Source organism: Triturus cristatus, chromosome 9 (genome assembly GCF_964204655.1).
Source record: "Triturus cristatus chromosome 9, aTriCri1.1, whole genome shotgun sequence".
Taxonomy (NCBI): domain Eukaryota; kingdom Metazoa; phylum Chordata; class Amphibia; order Caudata; family Salamandridae; genus Triturus; species Triturus cristatus.
In genome coordinates this window covers 262,547,044-262,571,623 of record NC_140592.1, presented here as the reverse complement: position 1 = coordinate 262,571,623, position 24,580 = coordinate 262,547,044, and the positions used below count along the sequence as shown (strand labels likewise).

Genomic DNA, 24,580 nt, shown 5'->3' with positions numbered 1-24,580 from the left:
TGCGGTAATACCACAAATGATAATGCTCCTGCCACCCAAAAAAGCTTTGGGAAAAAATAATCTGCTTCTACCAAAATTGTTAATTCCAGGTTAATAATGTTTTCATGCAACTGGAAATTATTGATTTCCTCGTATAGACACATTTTGCTGTCCAGTCTTCTATGACAATTCTGGAGCTTTCTTGTAACCTTGTTATTATAGTGGCATCTGTACTTTCAGCATGAACAATTGAGACCATTTCCATCAAGTGTTTTGTCTTCTTGCAATTTGTCCACTCTGAGGTCCACTTGGAATGCGAAGTTCCAGCAAAACTCCACCAACAGATGTGTGGCAGAGTTTTTTCTCACATGCGGCTCACCAACATTAAGTTGGCAAGCGCGAGCGATAACTTTCATCCCCTAGTGTGATTTTTGGGTGCTAGAATGCCTCCTGGCAAGATTTCCCAATGCAGGCGGTCACGGCAAGCGTTGAGAAAGCTGTTGCTCCAGTAGAAAATCTACTCGAGTGGCAGAAAGAAGCAGCACCCTCTGATATGCTGCGTAGTGGCCTTTGGGCTGATTTCGAAGCACACAACAAGCTCCTGGCACCAAATAAAGGCGTTTTTTTTTCACAAACAGAGAGTGAGAGAATAAACAACGCGGTTGCGTTCTCCCAAATCAACTTTTTATCACAAAAAGCAACCACTGTTGAACTGGCAGAATACCCAGTTTCAGAGTAGTGTTAGAATGTTATTCAACTATCTACTTCACAGGTGGAATATCAAAGATATTGAAGTAAAAGCCTCACTCACATAATAGTGACATGCTTCATCATAGGCAGTTACTCCACACCCAGAGAAGATGGTACTCTCTGGGCGGACTCAACCAAAGATATACTGGGAGTACTTAGATAAATGAACAACTGGTTAGGCAGGGAACCAGATCAAATTAAAAATACCTATGAGTGTACCCTCTTTTGAATCCTTTATTCCTGGGCACTCATGATATCACTAAAAACTTATTATTGGGGTTCTTTTGAACTTAATTCTGTTCAATTATACCCTCAACCGTGTGCCAACATGTTTCGGCCCATATTGTAGCCCAATCGGGTCTGGGGGCCTTCGTCAGGGCGATATGTTTCTGTTCCTTATACTCTAAGGTCCCTGCGGTTTAGCCGTACATGTGATTACATGCAACCCATCCGTACGTGAGGCCTAATGCACTCACCTGTCCGTGTGTTCACTCCGACTTCAGTAGATTTTCTATTGGACATAGAACAAACAATATCATATATTTCTTAGTCGGCTATATAACAAAACCTGTCTACAGCCCGTCTTGTGCTCGTAGTCATTGATTTCTAGTTGGAGTGATGGTGTGCCACCTGTCTATGTGCTCTCTATTTTAGGGCTTAGTGTAATCCATTAACCAAACCAATCTATTAACCGCCACATCACACCCACATATTTTCACCACACAACGTGATCAACATCCTATTGGTGTTAACTATGAGTGAAAGGATTGTGACTAAACAGTTTCTCTTAGCCACCGATCCTATTGATCTATATTTTAACACCCGTTTTTCCTTGTCGTGTTGTTTATTCTTTTTTATATACAACAATGCACTGGGATAGCGTGTATCCCTTTCATCCAGTATAGTACATCCCACAGACGCTCACCTACTGCCAGATGCCTACTGGCATCATGCGGATCTCATGTGTTCAGGTGCTGTCCTGTAGTCAAACACTGCATAAAAAGTATGTAATTGTATAAAGGCATTTCTTGTATGGTCATCACGCTTATAGCCTCTGTACTATTGTTACCATAATTATCTACAAGTTCGTTGTGTAGGACCATTACTTCCATGTTATTTCTATGCTCGCGTTCAGTCTAGGGGGAGAGAGGCTCATTGTCACTCACCTACAAGCACTCGTTTCTGCTGTAACCTTGTATCATGCGTTACCTGGTGAAATCACCCCCTCTTATGTCTATTATGTTTGGATACCCCTCTTATTTACAATCAGCGTACTGCGGCAAGTTTTTTTTAAAAAAACCGTTAGTTGTTTGAAATGCTGGGATTGTCCCTATCTTCGTATCAGATAGTTCGGGACATGAAGCATCGTATTTTATTCCGTGCACCCTCGCGCTCACTTACTTCGTCAAGGACACCGCACCGCCGTTACACCTAGTCAACCACACCGTCCGCCGTCGGAGATGTGAATGCGGTAGTTTCGGCTTTTAAAGGACGTTTCCCGAACCTAATTGGAGGGCTGTTCTGTCCCATTCCCGATTCTCTATGGTTGGGTAACGTAATAACAGCTGCTGTTCTGCCGTGTATGAGGCTGAACTACAAGAATTATGGGAAATGTAGTTCCGTTTGCTCCGATACATGGTGTTCGATCCCCCTCAAATCGGAGTCTCTGTTTTTAAAATTTTTAAAACAAAATTTTGCCAATACATTGTGCAGCTGTTGTGGGGAGAAATTGGAGTTTATTGTAAACAGACCTGCTGGGGCTCTCCTTATCTGCCCACTCATGGCGAATAATTCTAATCGTTAGATTAGTCTGTTATTTAAGTTGCTTAAACGTTGTGGTCTATAACAGTCTTCTCATTTGCCCAACCTCTTAGATGTTATTCCCTTGTGTTCTCTATTTCTATACATCCGGGTCCCTCCCCGTGTCTGATATTGTACCCCAGTATTGTTTTTTACATAGGGGGGGCTGTATTTTGGTACAATACTTGTACTTCTACCTCCTTGTTTTTGTCGTGTTATTTAGTGTAGGCACGCCTTCCTTTCTCTTTAGATTTGTAAAGCAGCTGCTGTAAGGATTGCGTATTTCAAGATTACTTGTTAGCAATGTTCAAGGGATATTTGTTCTGTGGCAGAGTTATGTCATGGAACCCCACGGAATTTCCTCGTTAAGGCCTGATGTTGTACTTGACAAGCGATAAATCCACCTTTGCTCTAGTTTCAGCAGTTGTTTTTCGTTGCAGCTGTCTGGTAGTCTCTCAATTACCGTCCAGGTGAAGTCATTTTCATTATGTCTCTGTGTTTGAAAGTGTCTCATCATTTTTGTGATTGTTTTGCCGCATCTAAATGTACTGCGGTGCTCATTGATTCTGATCTTGACTTTACGAGTAGTCATACCAATGTATATCTTATTGCAGAGACACGTGATTAAGTAGACTACATTGTGGCTGTTGCAGTTGCTGAAAGATCTTTGTTCCCACGGTGTTCTTAAGCCAACGTCGATTGTTTTGCTAGATGTTGTTAGTTTGCATACACTGCATGATCCGCAAGGGTAGTGTCCGACTACCTCTGGTAAGTTCCAAAGTGTGCTCTGTTGGCCTGTTCTGCATTGTTTCTTTTTTGGTCGGGTATGAACGACGGAGTCTTTGATTGATTTCCCTCTTTTGAATGCAAACAGTGGTTTCTCCAATTTCAATCCCCCCGAATTTAGTGTTCTCCAATGTCGTAGAACGATGTTCTTTACATTGTTGGAATCCGTTCCGTAAGTGGTCACACATACCAGTTTTTTATCGTCCGGTTTCTTTTTTGGTTCCAATAAACCTTCTCGGTTACAGTTTTTCGCCCTTTTATATGCTTGTTTAATCAGTTTTGTAGGATAGCATTTTGTCTTCAATTTCTGCGTTAGTTTTTTAGCATGAGTTTCATAATTTGCTTTTTCAGTACAATTTCTCCTTAGTCGTAGGAATTGGCCTACTGGCAAATTATCTCGCAGGGCTCTGGGGTGGAAGCTGTCATATCTGAGTAGGTTATTGGCATCTGTGGGTTTGTAGAACACTTCAGTTTTTTGTGTCCCCTCCGCTGGCCAGATCTTTAAATCCAAAAACGTGATGGAATCTTTCTTTAGAGTCATCGTGAACTTCAGGAATTCGTCCCTGTCGTTTAGCCAAACCAGAAATTCTTTTGCTTTGTCGGCATCTCCTTTCCAGACTATGAAGATATCATCTATGAATCTTCTCCATACCCCCAAGTTGGATTGGTACGGATTAGTATCATTATAGATGAAGCGTGTTTCGAAATCATGCACATACAAGCATGCTACGCTGGGAGCGCAGGTCATCCCCATTGAAGTGCCATGGGTTTGTAGGAAATACTCCCCTTCAAATTCAAAGTAATTCCTTGTTAAGGCTAATCGTACACACTGGACCACAAAGTTTATTGGTGTTATTGATGTCCAGTTTTCCTGACCCAGCAGGTTTTCAATCACTGTAAGTGAAGCCTCTTGTGGAATACTGGTGTATAGTGCTTCCACATCTAATGTCATTAGATAATCCGTGGTTGGATCGAAGCTCAAAGTTTGGAGTTTCAATAAGATGTCTTGTGTGTCTTTTAGGTACGAGGGCATTCTCTGTACCATTGGTCGTAAGAAATGGTCGGCGAATTTTGAGAGTGGTTCAAGTGCCGAACCGATGCCTGACACAATCGGTCTGCCTGGCGGTGGATGTATGTTTTTGTGTACTTTCGGGAGGATATAAAAGTATGGAGTTTTTGGGTCAAGTTCTTGTAAAAAGTTTTCTTCTGCCTTGGTAATCCATCCCTCTTGTACTGCTTCCGAAACCATCTCATGTATTTCCAGTTTCAGACTCCCCGTTGGATCTCTCTGTAATCGTGAATAATTACGTTGGTCGTTGAGTAATTTCATACATTCATCTCTGTACATCTCAATGGGTAGGATCACTGTTGCTCCTCCCTTGTCCGCTGGTTTGATTATGACATCCTGCATCTTATCAAACTCTGCCAGTGTCTGCCGTTCAATCAATGTAAAGTTGTTAAATCTTTGGTTGTTATCTTTTAATTTGTCGATTTCCAATGTTACTGCCTTCTCAAAGGCTAGTAGTGCCGGTGGCATAGTGTGGTTTGGGGGGATGAATTTGGATTTTTTACGCAGGCCTGTATTTTTGTCTGTAAATTCAACCAATTCCTCCGGTCCCTCTGTTTCTGAGAAAAACACCGACAGACGAAGTCTGCGAAAAAATTCGGCTAGTTCAATTCTTAGGTCAAAAAGATTTGACCGATTCATCGGGACGAAGCCTAGTCCTTTCTTCAGGACATTTTCTTGTTGTTGGGAGAGGATTCTGTTGCTCAGGTTCAGTATTCCCGAGCGTTCTTGCTCGTGCTGGGTCCCGGTTCCTGTGCTGTCGGGTCTTCTCTGTTTGTATCCCATTGGACCCGCTGCCCTCTCCGATTGCCTCCTCCTCGTCTCCGGCCTCTCCCTAAAAAAGGTTGTTGATAGGGTTGCCATTGGTATCCAAACTGCGGTGGTTGGAAAGGTGCTTGCATGAAGGGGTTCCATCCGAACGGTGGTTGTTGTTGTATACCTCCTTGCATGTATGTACCTCTATTCTTTCTTGGACGGTTTCCTCTGCGCCTGTAATTGCCTTTCTGGCCTTCAGATGATGTGTCGCTGGAATAATTACCAGAGCCTGTACTTCCTGTGTCGGAGAAGTCTGAATTGTCCTTGTCAGTTGGGGTGTAATCCTCTCTCGAGTATGGAAATACATTCTCAAATTTAAATTTTTTTAAATCTTTCTGAAATTTTGTAATTTTGGCTTGAGTGAGATATTCTTTAATAAAGGCGAGCAGCGTGATGTGCTGAATTCCACACGCTTGCGGAACTCTGTGGCATCGCACTGAGTTTTTACGTAACTTCACAGAATTCCGCGGTGTGAAATTCCACGGGTTTTGCCCACCCCAACAAAATATGAGATATGACAAGCACTATTGTATTTTTCATGTGTCACTGTGATGTCTTGTTGACTTTTATGGATTTCATTTACAAAAGCCGAATAAAGTTTTATTGATTGATTGATTTATTGACAAAGACTAATAAAACATACTATTAAATGCTAGGCACATAGTTCAAAACAAGCATTATAAGCACCACCACAGCTTCCAAAGGTAAGTCACATCTATTTTTTTTTTAATAAATGTAAATCTAAATAGAAAGGAAAAGCACCTAATAAATAACAATAATAATAATAATAATAATAATATTAATAATAATAATATTTATAATTAACTGCAACTTCAGTGCCCCCCACTATGAACCAGGATCACTGCAGATATGAACAAAAGTAACTTCTTTTTTAATTAATAAAAAACAAAGAAATTCATATTGGAAAGTTTAAAACGTCCTGGTGTTTTCCTAGCGTTCCACAGCTTTATTCTGTGGTGGCTCCTCCAAAGGGGCGTTTGGGCATCGCCCCACTGCTTTCTCGCAGTGCGAGAAGCAGAAACATAAAATGGTAAAGACTACCATTTTATGTTTCTGCTTCTCGCACTGCGAGAAAGCAGAAGTGCCTGGTTGGGGGCGGGAGGGTGGGCGGTCCTGCTCGAGGGCAGGGGGGAGAGTGGCTACCCACTGTTGTGGGTACTGACTGTTTGGTCGGCTCCAGGGCCAACCAAACTGTATTTTTCTCTATGTAGGCTGCTGCATGCAGCCTACATAGAGAAAATGGCGCCGCTGGGGGACTCTCTGCTGTGCCTCTCCAATCACAACGCTGCCATTGCAGCGTTGTGATTGGCTCCAATGTTAAGTCGCGGCCGGTGGCATCATGACTTGCGGGCCACGAGTCCACCGGACGCGACTGAAGAATTGTCCCTGGAGAACATCACCCTGGGCACAACTGTGAGAAGGGTGCTCTTGTACTTTTTGCAAGGCCCGCTCGTTCGCCACACCTGTGCCAGCGCCAGGCGCCGACCTAAACAATCCACTCCAATTACACAAAGAAAACGGATCATTGCGCTGCTGCGGTCCAGCGTGCTCCGGCTAACGTGATGCTTACGGACAAGAGCCCCAGTCACTGCCTAGCTTCAAAACACTGTAAGTGACTCCAGCCTGCGTGTGCGATGTCAGAGGTGAGACCCAGTTTGCGTCTGTAGGAGAGTAGGATCTGCTTCTTATAGTTACCCCCACTTTTTGCTGATGTTTCGCTGTTTTTCGACTTTAGTCTGGCTGGGGTCCTGCTAACCAGGACCCCAGCCTAGCTGCTTCCTCTCTAAATTGATTACCAGTACTTTGGGTACACTCCAGATTGGATTCTGGGGTACCCTTATAAGTCCCTTGTATATGGTATACTATGTACCCAGGGCATAGGTACCCCAGAGGCCTACCAAGGGCTGCAGCATGTATTGTGCCACCCCTGGGAATCCTTCCAAAATGACACCACAGGTCTGCTACTGCAGCCTGGGTAAGGTGGTGTATTCCCCCAATTACTGAGATATAGGTTACCTATATCTTTCCATATCACTGCACATGCACAGGCCTTAACAATCCTGAAGGCAGGGTGCTGGGTTTCATGTGAGAGGGTGCCCATGCGTGAGCAGAGCCCCTGTGCAGCTTTCTGAACCTTTATTCCAGGGTTGTTTGTGATGCAACCAAACCATATACTCTTAAGTGCATTATAACCTCGTGGTAAATGCTAACTTTGGAATGGCTGCATGGAAACATGTTGTGATTGGTATCAAACACCTTGGAATCATACCCCCACACCAGTAACTGGTGTGGGAGTATGATCCCACCCTTCTAGAGGGAGAAACATGACAGCACCGGTATACCCAGTACTAGCTTAACAGACCCTGGCATCACAAAATGGGTGCTGCCAGCCACAGACACGAGTCTGCCCTTCTGCTGCTGGATGAAAATCCGGCAGGGGAGGCCTGGACAATAGGGTTCCTGTCACAGGGAGGTGTAACCACCTCCCAGACAGGCTTTAGTGTATTAGGGCTGGGTGGGTGCACTCCAAGAGTGCTTTGATGTCTGCACTGGGGGCACATTTGGTGTCCCTGTGCATAGTCCAGCTCAAACTGGTTGCAGGGGCTACCAGCCCCTGCTCTGGCACGAAACTGGACAAAGGAAATGGGTGCAGTCACCCCTCTTTCCTGACCCTCCCATAGGTGGGTCTCTAGTGCTTGTCCCACCCCTTCCTTGGGTATAAGATAGGAACCCCTGGCTACAGGACTTTAGATTTACCTGGACGAAACTCTGATACATAATCCTGGAACTTCGACGATCTACAAGGCGCTAGATGACTGAAGAATCTCCCTTGGAGTAAAGGAGTTACTCCCCTGCAAGGCAGGCACCTAAGACGCATCTGACCAGTTTGCATCTCTGAAGCTCCCGCCGGACTCTGAAGAATTTGCAACACAGGAGGTGGGTTCCCAGACTTCCCAGAGGCTGACCCGAGTTTCCAGCAAAGCTGAGACCCGTAGCCCTCGTGGGGACCGTGGAACCGGAACCCCTGGACACCGTGCACATTTGCAAGTGCATATGCTTCTCGTCAATCCTTGAGGCTGTGCTTTGGGCTACTTGTAGTCCACACCCCAAACAGTGTCTCCACTGAAGATTACTGGCCTACACTCCCATTGGCTGGTATTGTGTGATTCCTCTCGATGTCCCATCGCGATCTCTGGTCCGTCGACTGGTGGGTCCCAGTGAAAGCAACTCTAACTTTAATTGGGCTTACCTGGATGCTCCAGACGTGCCCTGACTCTCCATTGCTTGGGGAGTCCCCAGGGCCTTGCTGGTCCGCACTGAAGCATCTTTTCTCTTCCTGCATGGTTTGCTGTTGCCAAGGCTTGTTGGGGTCAATCCGAGCCTCGACACCGCAGCACTCGACATCCTTTGTGGGACAGCTCGAATCCCGCTCCTGGTTATCGTCCATGCCTCCTGGTCCTCGTGGCTGCAGAGTCAAGCTTCACCTCTTCGCACATGAAACACCCGACATCGGTGGGCATTCGTCTATTGTGCCCCTGGTCACTGGTAAGTGACCCAGACTCTGTCCCCTCTGCTTTCAGGTTCTTCTGATCTTCGATCCAGGCTTGGATCACACCGGACACTTTTCTTCTGCCGGGCAGCAGCACTTTGCAGCAGATCGCCATTGAAATCAATGACGATTCCTGACACCATTTAACACCTATCCACCCGGCTTCCCTGGGTGAGGTAACTTGAGTACTCCGTGCTGCCGTGGGTATTGGCCCTAGAACCACCTAAGTCTAAAGGGGTTTGCTCAAACTCCTCTCCTAAGTGTCCTTAACTTCTAAAATTCCAACCGCTACTTTCCCATAGAATAGTACAGGGCTAGCGCCAGTGTTCTCACACTGCACGCGTCCCTCGCGGGTCTCCTGTGTCACTACCTTGGGTGGTTCCTTGGGGTCCCAGCAATTATACGTGCTCTAGGCACTGTCTAGTCAAGTCGTGGTTCTTATACCACTTTGCTAGTATATGGTTTGGTTCCCCCCTGGGGCCCATTGTATATTGTGCTATTTACTGTCGTTTTAGAACTGTATTATTGAGTATCTCGGACTCTAATCTCATAAAGGGATTAGTAGTGAGTGTTTAGAAATAAATACATATATTTTATATATACCTTGTGTGGTTATCCTTTCATTTAGTGATTCAAGAGGTTATAATCTGGTAAACCAAGCTGCTTTTCACTCCTTCAAGACTTAGCCTGAAGGCTGCTCTCCATAGCTACCACTAGGATAGCTTTCAATAAAGGTTGTCTTTAAACCTATTCATCAATAAGGGTTGCTTGGACTGGTACAAGGTCCCCTTTATAACTAGTGGACAGCATATACCAGGCCAACTTCTCACAGCATCACACCCTCTAAGCTCATAGTGGGGCCCAGTACAAGTCATGCTCTGTATCCACTACGTGGCCTAGCATGACTCACAATCTTTTAACCCTCAGGCTGCAGCCTTTCACTGAGTGTAGAGGCCAAGAAAGCCACATATTGGTCTTTGTTCCAGGCACAGATTCCCTTCCGCGATGCTTCCGGCTGCTTCTCAGACGAGGATTGCGATCGTTTACAAAGATGGCAGAGGGAGCTGTGTGGGAACCTGATGAACGAAACTCACCGCGCTCTGATCTCTCTGGGTATTGGGTAAGGTTGCACTATTGATCAATATCAGGGAACACTGCTGTCCTATGGATGCTGCATGAATGCATTATTGTAGGATTGTGAGAGTAGATCTTGTTTGGAGGTTCTGTCTTTGTTCTATCACTTTCCTTCTTCCAGGCATATTGATCTGGGTATGTTTTTTTTCTGTGAAAATCGTTTTATTTAATTTTCAATGCACTATACTCAACAACAAAAACAGGGCAGCAACGTGTTATCATGGATCATATCGGCATTAGCGTGAAAATCAATAAACATCTTGGTGGGGGAGGTGAGGTCCCCGGTGGAGGCCAGGGAACAAGAGACTTAGACCAACATCAGACAGACACTGTCACTCCAGTGCCCTAGAAAGATTACTGAGCAGAGGGAACCATCCGTAACCCTCAAGGGGACCCACTGGTGGTGGAGGGAGATAGAGGGCTTGGGAGGAGGGTGCCTGTTCATCCAGCTCAGTCACAGTTCCGGACAATACAGAGAAACACGCAAGGTCTGGCGTTGGTGCATTCTGGTCTGAATAGTCACCCCGGTCCATGCCCTGATTACCCAAACTGTCCAATATGTTAACTCAAATCCAAGGTCATTCTTTGTGTTGTTATCAGTGTGGACCTTCCAAAACCTAAAGTCTTCTACTCATTCAAGGACGTCAGCGAGACATTTAGACACAGTCGGAGGGGTCTAGCTAGCCCAATATACGGCTATGCTCCGTCTCATCAGCACTAGTCCGAATTGGTCGAATCTGTACTGCATTTTTTTACCCTTCAATGGGAAGAGGCATCAGTCCCAGCAGGCAGTGTAGGGCCATCAGTTCTACAGTCACCTTTGTCACTCTACGCACCTCCTCTGTAGTACCTCAGTCACCCCAGACCTCCTGTATCTGCATGCAATCCAATGCAACATGTCCAAACTCTGCCCGGAGTGACCTGCATCGAGTGCAGCTCGCCGGAAGCATCAAATAGATCCTTTATACTCGCCATGGTGTCATGTAAGCTCTATGTATCTAATAAAAATGTACCAGTTTGAATCGGGCATTGCTGGCTACGTCACAGACTTGCGCCAGCGCCCTGTTCAATTCTCCATCTGTGAGGGGGGTCTCCAACTGCCCATTCCATGTGGCATGACTGGGTGCAACATTTGTCTACCTATCGCTCTTCTGGGCAGCATTTAGCCGCGAGATAATACCTTTGGCGGAGGCGGGATCTAAGATCACCTGCAGGACTTGGGACTCACTGGGCTCTTCCGGGAACGCCTCCAAATTTTACAGGTCCTGCAGGATATGCTCCCGTACTGCAAAAAGTGTCCCCGATCTATGTATGCCATAGTGAATTTCAACCTCCTCCACCAACATAAAGGGGCAGTTTAGAAATAGGTCTCCCAGCCGGCATCCACATGAGACTGTCTCTACACGCCAGCGGGCTGTGGTAGGCCTAGTAGTTGACTGCGATGACAGAGGGCTTGTTTGGTGCTCCATATAGTTTCTTGCTTCTGTTTAACCAGCTGTTCTTGGATTTGTTTCACATTGCCTTGTACATCGTTATTCGTGATATCGGACATGTATTAGGAAGTGGGTACATATGAGGACTCATGTGAGTTGCTTTGTCTGACACTAGTATCTAGTGAGAAAGATTTAAGTGGGTGCTTGGCCTTGCATGGCTATTATGCAGGATTAGGTGTGACTGCTATTGACTGTAGGCATTTCCAACCAGTACAGAGGACAATAGAGTGGTCAGTTCAAACCGTGGACACAGTACAAAATTGGTGACACCCATCCTGAACTTTTACGCCTCACTACTTTCAAATGTCACCAGCCGCCACTGGCTTTATTATTATTATTATTATTATTATTATTATTATTATTATAATTCTTTTGATTATTATTATTGCTATATTAGTAGCACTATAACTAATGTAAATAATATTGTCATGCTAAGGTTTATATTAATGGTGCATGAATATAATGGCCAATAATAATAACACTAATGATAATAATAATGCTAATAATAGTATTATTATTGTCACAGTTCACTTAACAAAAAATAAAAACTTAACAGGCACACCTTATTTTAACTGATCAGATACATTCTGCATGTGCTTGTTGCTTTGGATTCAGCCTATTACATATAATAATGCAGTATACATGCATGAATTGTTGTTTTTAAAACATATTAAAAACATATGAGGGTTGCGTCTCCGCTGCAATATTCACTCTGTAATATTGAGCAGGACAAACATTATCCTGCCGTATTGATGGTGACTAGTGACCCAGGGCTTTAAGTGGGCTGGGTCTCACCGGGTCTGAGCACCGGCAGTTTTTTAAGGGGGCCTCAAAATGGGTCTCTATTGGGCTCTATTTTGTGCCCTGGCTCAGGTGTTCCATTTTTTTCCGGACTGCAGTGACAGCAGGCACATCGATGTGCGCGTGGTGAGTGTTGTAGAGGAAGGAAAATCCTTTAAAGAGAGTCATTTTCTCTCTGGATTTCCCTTCTCGTTTTGAAACTCAGGAGCAGCAACATTGTTGTGGTGTCACCAGGGCTTTAAGTGGAAGCTTTTTCAATATTATACGCATATAGTTGCTGCTTATTTATCTTATGCAACTAGCAACCATTGACAAAGCCAGTAGTGACTTGTAGGTATGGTGTGACTTGTATCATATATCTGGACGCAATGACAGGAACATAAAAAAAAAAATACAAGTGGGGCGGCACACTGTGCTAAACACAGATTTTTAGCTTACGTGTGTTTAAGCCATGCCCTTAATTACATTGACTACGCCCCTTTGAGGAGCCCCCCAGTGTTTTCATCCCACATAAAACCCTGTATTGAACCTTTCCACATTTGACCCCTCTGAGTATATGTGTTACTAGCATTCCTCCCCAAGGGACCCTAAAATCAGTGCTTAATTTGACCCAGTGGTTTCCGGTGCTGGGCACCAGCATTTAATTGTCAAAACCGGCACTTGTGACAGTCTGTCACAAGATGGTGCTGTCTGGCTAATTTATATATTACCACAACAACAGGTAATTACTAATTCAAGATGCATTTAAAATGATTATTACCTGCCGCCCAAGCCAATCGCATAGCTTTGGAAGCCTGAAATAGTCCGAATTCCCACACTTGTGGAAGTGTGATGGTTAGTAGTTGTGTTGTTACTATCATTGTCAGCATGGCAGGGGCAATGAATGTGTTGTGCAGGCTGCAGTGGCTTCCTGAAGAGATCCCTGGCACTAATTTTGTTTAACAAATTAAGCGCTGCCTAAAATCCCCCTTTTTTGCTCGCCATTGATTGTGATAGAACTTGGCAGTGCTCGCCCTTGAAGGTTTCTCCATTTTTGATAAGTGGCATATTCCTGGTGGTTTGCCATCTTTCGTTTTTTGTCATTATCCCAGGGGAAGTATTAAAACCACAACCAACAACACGATGGTTCGTTCCGCTCCCCCTAAAGCAGATTTTTTTTTCCGTTTGCCGAGCCTATTCGCCTTTTCTTCGCAAACCCAATCCCGCAGACACGAAGCACCCCCTGTGATTACACCGTGCCGGCGAGATGCTGTGACAGAAATATTAGCTCCCTCCACCCCCCACCTGTTTGGCTCGGATGGTACAGTCTGCAGAGGGACTCCTGTAATGTAGCACTGCTTATCAATCCCTTACAGATGCCGAACAGTGATTACTCCGCTGTGTAATTGAAATCATTTTGGATTTGTGATGATATCTTAGCCAAGTAAGTAGCGACATCCACAGCATGAGAATAAAAACAAGAGACCCCCCCGCCCCCTCCTTCGTCTGCGCTGGGCTGCTTTATTTGGCAATTCGCTTCTCTTGGAGGCAGCAGCTGATGTGGGAAAATGGTGTGGAGACTTGGAAAGAGTGATGCATTGGCTGGGTAGTTCACGCTCGGAAAACGTGTAGAGGGGTCATTTTCTTCGTCAGAATGTCGCGCCAGGATAAAGGGAGCCCGCGCCCCTCACTCCACGGCCCTCACCTGTGATATTCCAGGCGAAGGGCATGCGGTCGTGGACGAGCGGGGAGGCGCTGAAGCTGCTGCTGCTGTCTAATTGTTTGTGTTTGCCTAAAAGTCACTGCAGACCGATTTTCGCTGAGATAATTGCACGATGCTGCGTAAAGAGGCTGTTCTGTGAGTAACCTTGTCTTTGTGACCCCTGAGAGAGCTCCCTTGCTAGATGTAGTGTTTTTTCCCCTCAGTGGCTCAGACTAGGTAGGGCTGCGAAGATCTTAGAATATGGATGCGCGCCCTGCATGCAACTTCAGCTAGTGCTTGAGGAAAGAATATATTGGTGAAAACCCCCGTGAATGGGGATTTAAGACGAGGCTTGCAGGCTGAGTAAATGTCGCGTTGCTTGCTCCTGTTTGCAAAGTAAGTACCATGTCAGGGAGAACAGCTTTTTTTGGCCATGTTTTGTGTAGATGTGGACGGTTTTGTGGGAAATAACTTTAAAATGTAGCTATGCCGATATAGCACAGTGGCCGCATAACTTCCCTGCGTTCATCAGCCTGTGTAAATAGTGCACAACAGAGGGAAATGATTTGCAGTTGTATGTTGTAATGTCAAGACTGGCTCGGGGAGGCTAGTCAAACAGGTGATTACCCCAGGCAGCCTTGCAAGCAGGGGGATGCGCATATAGATGCAGTGGGGGTGCATAACCTTGTGGAGTGTGTAGCAGTCACTGTCGTTACATAAAATGCGAGGGTTTCCTTTGAAAGCGCTGCCTTTCTTTCCCTCGCGAAATTAAAGACAGCTGGCTGAGGAAGCATTTTGCGGATCGGCGTGCCCAGGCGCCTGCAGTGGTGAGCGTAATGAGCGCGTGCGCCTTTTTAGCCCCGCATTGGTTTTAAAATGGGCATTTGTTGTACCTTTGGCTTGCTTCCAGCTTTATATTGCGTGGATTAGGGAGACTACAAACGCACTGTTGGGCTATTTTGTTTTTTCCCGCAATCCTTTCCCCGAAGCCCTTTCATAAAATGTGATTTTAGCATGAGAATGTGTGAGATAACCTGTGCTCTCATGGCTACAATCAGGTGAAGGTGCAGAAAGTTGAAACTAGTGCCTTTGTTTTTAATCCATGTTGACTGTGCTATACATTGGAATGCCGCAGACCTGCTTGGTAGAACAGAATGTTACAGCCCAAGGTGTTCTGCTGACAGGGGCTGGTGGAAGGTCAGGCCCGGTCTTTGCAGGACAAGGTTACCCTTGTCATGAAAAAAGTAACCTTGGGCAACATCTTTGAGGTCTTTTGACACTTGCAGCTTGCACTGTATGTCGACTGTTTGTGATTTTCTCCTTTGCAAGAGGCTTTCCTACCTGTGGGGGCTGAGTTACTAGTTTATATAAAACAATAGGGGTTCGACTATTGTCACTGAATTTGCTGTACCTTAAAGATGTTTTCCTAAATTTATATCAGGTGTGTTGCATGAGTCCCCTCAGGGGGACATAGCCAGTCTCCAGAAGCTCAATGAAAGGTTTTTTTTATAGTAATGTTTTTTGCTAACGTGGGATCTGTACAGTCAAGAACCTATAAAAGGACATTCCTAGGCTGGTACATGCGTCTTTATAATCCTATGGAGATTTAACTCACCTACGTTAAGTACTGTTCACGCCACCAGTTCCAGCCTGTGCTGCCTGTGTCTGGCTCTCCGTGAGGTGACCTTGTGACTGAAGTTTCCTCGCACTGCATTTTGAACAGCATTGCCGACTGCTTATATCTCCAGATCTAGTCCCCCTTCCTTTTAATGTGTATGAGAATGCGCTATTGACCATATATAAGGATGGGCTTTTTAAGACCTGCATCAAGCCACCATTTTTCAGTCTTATGAAGCTTGGCCGGCCCCCTGTTTGTGTATTATACACTCTCTCCCCCCATGGACACAACTGCCTTCGTTATTGATTAGAGCGCCTACAGTACGCGGCATCATGTTGCGTCTTATTACTTCTGAAGGCTTGAAAATGTATTCATACGTCTACTCGTTCTGATCTTGCAGCTCCAGGCCCTCGGGATGACAATTATTCTTTCTTTAGGTACAAACATAAATATTTCAAAGTTGGATGGGAAGTCATTAAATATACATCGTGCTGCAATTTAAAACTGCACAGAGGTCTCACTATAGAGCTCAGGGTTTATGCAATCCAACTCCTAATATATGCAAATATCATGTTCCTAGCTTTCCAGCTAAGTGTGAACTCTAGTTCTCCATTTCACAAGTCACCTCTTGTCACGGCTTCTTTGATGAAATTAAGGGTTACAGAAGTGCAATTAGAATTGATAATGCAAATGACCTGTACTTACAACTTTAACCATCCAGGCGAGTCTGGATTTACTGTGGATTAACCAATGTGATGTATTTTCACAGTTTTGTTCTGAAGATTTTCGTTGGTAACTAGGAACATTTTAGTTGATTTTGTCACCACAGATATCATTAGTCCTAATGATAAATTGAGGCCACCAGGCAAAATTAATACTGGAAAATAAGACACTTTTATAATAGCAGATTACATTTTCTCACTATTATCTACAATTTAGAAAAAAATGTTTTCTAAATTGTAATTTTAGATTGGGATGTTAGCATGCATTGGTCTAACATGTGAATGTCTAGAAACAGGAAAGACACTCTTGCAAAAGAGGGGTAGAGAAGGCTTGAGGAAATCTGACACAAGCATTTTGTGCACCATTCTAGCTGTTTCTTCACCTCTTTACCAGTGGGTCATTCCGTTCACCTGAATGTAGATGATCTGCAAAATCCTGGGGGTAACCTTTATCAAAACCCTTTTTATATAAACATGAATCAGCCTTTTGCCCAGCTTATCTCTTCTAGGAAATCAATATGTTGATCTTCAATCAAGATGTAATTTTTCATACTTCTGCACAACTTGTTTATTAGAACATTCCTTTGCATTGACATAGTCTTGAACAGAAAGTGACAGATGTTAGGCTGTAATAACTGGTCTGTGGCAATCATTTTCTTTCCAATTCCCTCATTTAAACGTTACTCTCCATGCTGTCATTTTAAACCCTTTTTTCATTTTTTAAATTATTTTCATAAACAAAAGGAAAATATGTATATATAAAAAAAAAGATGACCTATCAGGAATCTTAGATCAAAGATCTCGGAACAGAGTGGCTTCAATATCTCCTCATCATCAATAGGGACAACCCGTACATCAAACGTATACTGTACCCCAATATTGTCATGTCTGGGACATACCTCTCTCTCTGTATCCTGCATGGACTCCAGACTTCCTTGTATTTGCTATGGCAACCTCTACCGTTAAATACATATTTCTCAGCCAGCATGCAACAATCCATGCCTGAGCACCATGTTTCTGTTGTTGGCACCACTGGATTCCCCCACAACCTTCCAATATCCCAGCACACTCATTTGATAGTTGAGGTTGTAATCCCAGTATGTACAACTCTCTATTTTTTGGTATTTTCTTGCCGACCAAATATGTTCCCTATTTATGTATGTTATGAAAACTGTATATATCTCCATTTGTTTCTAGTGATATGCTGGTGTCAAACGTTTGTTACATCTTAAAGGAGTAGTATTTCATACTGTATTAGGGTTAAACTTCCCTTGTGTGTGCTGCTCTACCTTTTGTCTGGAATCATTGACTCAAGAAATTCTCCCACAGGGCATGCAGGAAGTAAACTTAGCTGAAACTTTTAGTTGTTCTTAGCAGCACAGATTGTTTGATACATTATGCATTAATATTATTAACGTAATCATTACATCAGTAATACTTACACAAAGAGTCCCCACCTATTGAAAATGTAGTGACAATTCTATCATATTTTTCCTGTTACATGGCATTGTCCATACTAATGAAGTCAACCCGACCAATGTCGTCTTGTTTCAATTTTTGCATTTCCTTTTGACACCCTTTCCTTCTGGCACATCCTTTTCTGGACGTTTCCACACATACCCTCACGTTTTCACATACCTGACCCTTCACTTTACAAATCCGCGGAGTCCTTTTCCCAGCATTTTTATTTTCTGCTTTTTGACATTTAACTTTTAACTTCATATTTGTATCCTCCTCACTCCGTCCCTCTACCTGAATGTTCTCTTTGATGCTATGCATCTGTTCATAAATTATGTCAGTGCTTTTCTCTTAGCAGTGGCTCGATTCACTTTTAAAAATAGTGTTTAGTTCCGCTGTAGAAATAGCAGAAAGACTACCTACTGCTACCTAGTGCTGTACTGCCTTCTTGGTTACATGTATTATTTTGTGTTCGAATGCTTTTTATTTTAAACTTATTTACATTTCAAAGCACAGTCTTTTAGATATTATGAGTCTTTTTAGCTTTTCAGAAAGTGTTTTTGAGTTTATAATCAACACCTGCAATTCCATACCCACTCAATTGCTTGTTATGTTATGGGAGTACATTTTAAATGTACCATACTTTGTCTTCAATTTAACTTTTTGTCGAGTTATTTTTAGTCAGGAATGTTCAACTTAGTGTTCTTTAAGTGGGAATGTTGTGAAGGTTGTGGAAAATGTCTTCAGGTGGTACACATTGTAGATGTTTTGTCAAGTAGCACAACACTCTTCTCTGCCTCATCATTTAGTTCTATGGCATAGGTACATTTATTCGATCATTGAATATCAGGCATTAACCTGTTGGTTCATAAAACCTTTCCCTGAGGGTTTATAGTATGTACAGTCTGGAGCCAGGTGAGGCATGATAGGAACGTACAATTCATAAATATAAAAGGGAGCTACCAGCCATATTTGGTTATTTTCTGGCTTTTGGTTTGTTGAGTCATGCTAAACAAAGTGAAGCACATTTATTGTGCTCTAAACATCCTAATACTGGGTACCACTTCAGGTATCTTACATTACTTTGTCACATGCCTTTTGTATTTTGACACATGATCAAATGACAGTAGTACATTTTTTTCTTTTTCAAAAATTGAACACCAACCATTAAGTGTCACTGTAAAAATATGGGCATCCCCAATTATGTGGGGAAACCATATACAATAATTACTGCCTCTCATAATAATTGCTTTTTATTCCGTGACTCTTCCATGCTACCCACTTTGAGCTGCGAACACATCTTATCCTTCAACCTGGCCTGCATGAAAAAGAGTCTTGCTTTGCCTGCAGCGGACACAAATAAGAAGAGAAAACATAGAACTTTAAAAATACCTCGTTTGTTCTGTTCTCGGAGGACACCCTGACAATCTATCAATACAGCCCGCCTTTGAGCCTACTCCTCTCCAACTGCCAACCCACAGCTTTTTAATCTCCACACTTGCACTTTCTGTATTCCATCTGTCTTCCCTGCTCCACTTTTCCAGCAACCTTTCATGTGCTTACCCAAGCATATTATTACAGCAGTGGCGGGTTCTTACTTTAGCAAGCCAAAGACAATGGACCATGTATTAGTGATAGACAGATCCTAAAGAGGACATACATGCTAATTAGCTGATAAAAAGCTTTGACAACATAAATTGCTCTTTGTATGTGACATGGTCTTATTCTTGCTGACATACCAACATAAATTGTGTATTTCTGTGGACATTACACTATTCACCTATATATTATTTGAGTGCATCTAATCTTTCATTGACATAGTAGAATGTCTTGGCAATAGATTTCGTAGGTTGCATCGATAGTATTATTCTTGAGTCCTTAAGAATTTCTCAAATGCCTCTCATTTCACTTAACCTCACTCAATGCTAGCATTCTCTCCAAATAAATATCCTTTCTCCACTGCTATGTTTATTCCAGGCTATCTAAATGTTTTTCCTTTATAGTCTTTCATTATTTCAGATACAAATAATATAAACACTCCAAGTAATGCTCTCTTGCCCGCTTATTCATGTTCACATGTAACCCATTCAAATATCTATACAAGAGAAATTCTGCTTTCATGCATTTATATTGACGTAATTATATTGACTTTATTAATAGAGACCATGAACAAGTGGGTATCTGAGAATTTTTCAATTTTCAGCATAAATCAGACAGCTGGTGTCTAACGTTTATTAAGGGAAGGCGGTGTTAGATTAATACTGTATAGGTATGCACTTCCATTTGACTAGCGGTGAAGTAGTGATTTAGAAGATCACCCATTGTAGCATAACATGTGTTTTTAGTTTGCTTTAGAATTGTAGTGAAGGCTGCTGAGGAGTTTGATGCAAAAGGAGATTTTGGAGGTGTTGGACATTGTTCTACTGAAAGCTCTATAACTAGGTACACTGCTAGTAAATCTCCTTAGAATTTTCTATAAGCACTTTTCTCTTGTCCATGTCTGCCAGATATTCTGGTCTGCTGCTTGACCCTTATCTTTAACAAAATATGCTTCCCCAATGCAATCTTATAGACACCACCTAATATTTCCCACTACACCATCAATCCTTTTCCAGCAAAACTGCCTCTACCTTTTTCAATCAGCCATGTCAGTCTCTAATCCCTGATGACTTATCAGTTCTGCTGCTCTTCATCAGCTACATAACACATCTAATTAAATCATTGTGATACACCTGGGTAAAAACACACACACGTACACACACACACACGCAGATCTCAAAATAACCACATATAAGTAGTGAGAAAATGTTCTTATTTCAGTTGAGAAGAGCACTCATCCACACTTGTTTTTAGGTCTTGCCTACAGGAACATGTAGCTATCTGTCAGAGGCCTCTTGTTATCAATATAGTATAGCACACACACATAAGTATGGTACAGGTAGAGAGCTTTAAGTTAACTCCTTTCAGCCATTCGCTGTTACCATTTTTCACAGTTGTCCTTATCTGGGAGGCTGTAACTGCTCAAATGTTGACAATATCCTTTAAACCCCCACCTCTCGCTTTCTCTGTCTCACCCCAAGTACAGGCTATAGCCACACTGTCAATTCCCTACCATGCTCTGCTTTCATCTATGTGGTGCTGGTAATGCTTATGTTTAGAGTTTGGCGATTTTTGCTGAATTGCTTCACAAGCATTGACAAAGCCAAAACAATCCAAAATGGAAACCTTGCACGTGCATGCATACATGGCAGCCCACTTGTAATGAATTGTCTTATGTTTTTGAAAGAACATTCCAGAATGGGCAATGTGAATGCGCACACTGCTCAAGAGTATGCTTAAACAGGAAGGATGGTGTAGCCCCACATATATGTTGTTTGCAGAGCAGAAATGCACAGAAGATTGTCTGTGATTCATAGACGAGTAGACTGCAGCCATCCACAGGAGATGAGAATCAGCTTTTTCACTGGAAATCAGTGAGCAGATACCCAGGATATCTGAAAATCAGCTGTCAATTCCCTTCCTGTACATGGTATACTACATGGTAATGATGTGGAGAAAGACGTTGTCTATCTCAAATGAACATTTAGATTTTAAAATTCCACCTGCTAGACCTGAATTCCAAATATAAATTTGGTTTAAAGCAATACATCATACAGCCCTACTCATGGAGCACCATCCAATGCAGCGTTGCCGTTCATTGGCACCTTACCTTAGGGCATCAACCAAGGCAGTGGATAGAGAAAAAACAATAAGATATTGGTACAAGCCACAAAGTAAAGCTGATTTCAAACCTTTTCTGTTAGAATTGCTAATCTGCACTACATGTTCTGGGCTTCTCCATTTCTACTGATACAATACTGCTATTAATAGCAGCACACACACATTTGTCTGACTGACGTGTAGTTGGTCAGTTAGCAACCAGTGTTGTAGGCAAAGGCTTGTTTTAGCATTCAGTCAATACTGGTTTACTTACTACCTTCATTCAGTAAACCACCTTCAGCTACCAGGATCCCAGATCACCTCCATCATCTATAGATTCACTCCATCGCCTTCATGTGCCAGATGGCTCTGCTTGTGAATATCCCACACCTGACCCACTGCTGTATGATAAAGTACACTCAAGAAACTCTTTTTCCTTGTCTGTCACTCTGTGACTTTCTAACTAATTTCCAATTATATTAATAGATTGTTGCTTTGTCCCCTATCAAGATACAGAAGCAAATAATACAGAATTGCGAGGATAATCATCAATCTAATGGACCGATTATGAGGTCAGTCAGAAAGGCTCTGAATGGCATTCGGTTTGTCCAAATCCGATTTGGGACCCATCTTTCTGACCGATTCAGAAAGCCTTTCGACCGAACAATTACTATAGACGGAAACCATTCGGTCTTTCTGACTCGGTTCCGAACGGTATACAGAGTAACCAAGTTGTTCGGAGCTGACTCATACCGGTCTATGGAGCGCGTTTCTGACTGGCGTATTACAGTTCCGAACGGTATACGGAGTAACCAAGTTGTTCGGAGCTGACTCGTACGGGTCTATGGAGCGCGTTTCTGACTGGCGTATTACAATTCCGGATTCGGACAGCCTTTCTGAATCGGTTGTCGGAATCCAACTATGGGGACCCGTAGCCGACCCCCCTTCACCCGGGGCACTCCAAATGGGGCCCATGTGGGCATCCATGGGACGCCTCTTCCCAACCATGCACAGTGTGGCAGGCACCATGAGGTGCCTGCCACAGGGTGCACGATTTTCCCCATCAACCCCTTTTTTAATGGGAGCCTGTATAGTCAGTTGGAACACAGGCTCTCATTGAAGGCAATGCGAGTCCGACCGAACGATGTTCGGAAGCATCGTAATTGGCTGTTCGGATTTGCAGAACCTGATTCGGTCGGAAACGATTCCGAAACCGATTCGGTCAGATGAGTTTCTGACCAACATTGTAATCTGCCCCTAAGTATGGGTTCTTTAGGGTATAAATAAATGTACTGTGAATTATGGTTTCCTCGTCGGTCTAGATTGGCTCCAAAAGATAAAAATCCCTGATGTGTCGAATTAGTTTCCTGTAGCACTAAACTTTAGATTTCAATGCAGCAATTGCCAAATACTTCCTCACATTGTAACAGACTTTATAAAAATGAGCTTATGTATGTGCCTTATTCGCATTACAGCTATTACAACTTTGCCTACTGATTGCTGTGTTTGCGTTACCATTGCTTAAGAAATAATTGGTATATGTAGAGAACAGTATTCAGAAAAAGGAACAATTGTGCGAATGCATGATCTGTCATTGTTAACTAAGATTGACGCTCATTCCCTCTGGGCTCTGGTAACCATCTCTCCTAAAGGCATTCGACTCCCTGATTTACTGGCTTCCTGTAGTACCAATGGAAAGCCCCTGGTCTGAAACATGATATTGAGCACAGCCTCACATTGTGCATGTCTATCAGTACCAGGGCTGTCCTTTGCAGTCCAAGGCTACAAGGTTGCAAGGTAAATGCCCAGCTGCAGATTTTTCATGTCTCTTGCCCTTTCCAAACTCACTTTTAACCACGGCACACCACTGTTGGCAACTTGTGGCAGATAATCACACCTTTGCAACAATCATGGTTTGGACTTGCAAAAAGCAGTCTCTTATCGGTTTTATAAGTTGACGTGAATCCTAAAGTATGTAACCCAAGTTATTCACCGCATTTGTAATCTGAATTCTATGTGTCATTTTAGGTTTACATTAGTGAACTCACCCTGGTGAAAAACAGGGAAACACACTTGCATAAGAAATACAATTATCATAACATGGACATGATATTGAGCCAGATCCTATATTTGCATGCAAATTAATAATTGCAAAGAATCCCTGGAGCTCAAATGGAAATTTTAAAAGCAATGTGGGGTTGACCTGGAGTGGATGTATGGTACACTAAATTACAATTATATACAATTTCCCATGCTACCCAAAGACAAGGGTCATCTGCATATCAGTAAGGCTCATTAAACCTCACTTGCAACAGTGTATTGTTCTGCCTCTGACTCTGGCTACCTAAGAACTTCTTGTCATAAGAGCCTATAAGTCTAACCGAAGAATTACTCATATGTCTCATAGTCAATTTCATTGTAGTCACAAGCTTGGCCATCTAGATCTCCCTCTTACCCTTTTTATTTTTTGATCCAAATCAGAAGAGAGCATGAGGATCTTGTGCACAGGCATACTTTCTCCTTTTGTCCAAATCTACCTTTACTGGACAGGATGGGATATTAAGTCCTCACCTTGCACAGACTCCACCCGTGTAACTTATGACAGGCACCTCAACAGTGTTTCATAATGCATGGCATAAGGCACAGTAGACATGTCTTGCAGAACGGCTTACTGAGCTATCTGATTGGCATCTGCTACTCTTTCATAAAGTTATATTTGACAGGGGTGCTACAGTGGAAAAAACCTTCCAAGGCATTAATCTAACTTTAGTGTTGATTCGAGGAAAAACATGAACATTGAGGAAACATACTACTGACCAATATTCTGAGAACAGTATTTCGGTCTAATTCATAAATTCAAGACACAAATAAAAATGGGGTCCTTTCAGTAAGAGCAGCATAGAATACAGTTAATATTATATAATTTCCTGTTCATATGCAAGATCTGGAAGACGTAGGGGATCTAGCATTTACTATATTTTATCAGTTTATCATCCATGCACCATAAGAATCAAGTGTGTAGTGGATCAGTGACAAGACAACCTTTTCTTAACCGCTGGTGGGACTAAAGAAAAACATTGTGCAACTTTCCTATGGAATTCTTGATTGTATTACCTCTGCTCAATTTTGGATGGACTTGTTTGGCACATAGTTTCGTTCTTTCAGTGTTTGATAGAATAATTATATGGCGCACAGGGGAAAAGCAC

At 43.0% G+C, this 24,580-nt stretch overlaps 1 protein-coding gene across 3 annotated transcripts in view; it reads left to right on the top strand.

The window, feature by feature from the left end:
* LOC146797710 (plasma membrane calcium-transporting ATPase 2-like) overlaps positions 1–24,580 on the top strand; it is a 2,176,758-nt gene that overhangs the window by 677,635 nt on the left and 1,474,543 nt on the right. Inside the window, exon 1 of one of the 3 annotated variants that reach the window (XM_085624876.1) lies at positions 13,474–13,619. The exons of 1 other annotated variant lie outside the window; for it this stretch is intronic. The gene's annotated coding sequence lies outside the window, so the exon portion shown is untranslated. Of the gene's footprint in view, positions 1–13,473; positions 13,620–13,727; positions 14,034–24,580 lie in introns of those variants that run through there. One more of the 3 variants, XM_085624878.1, reaches the window with a different exon arrangement.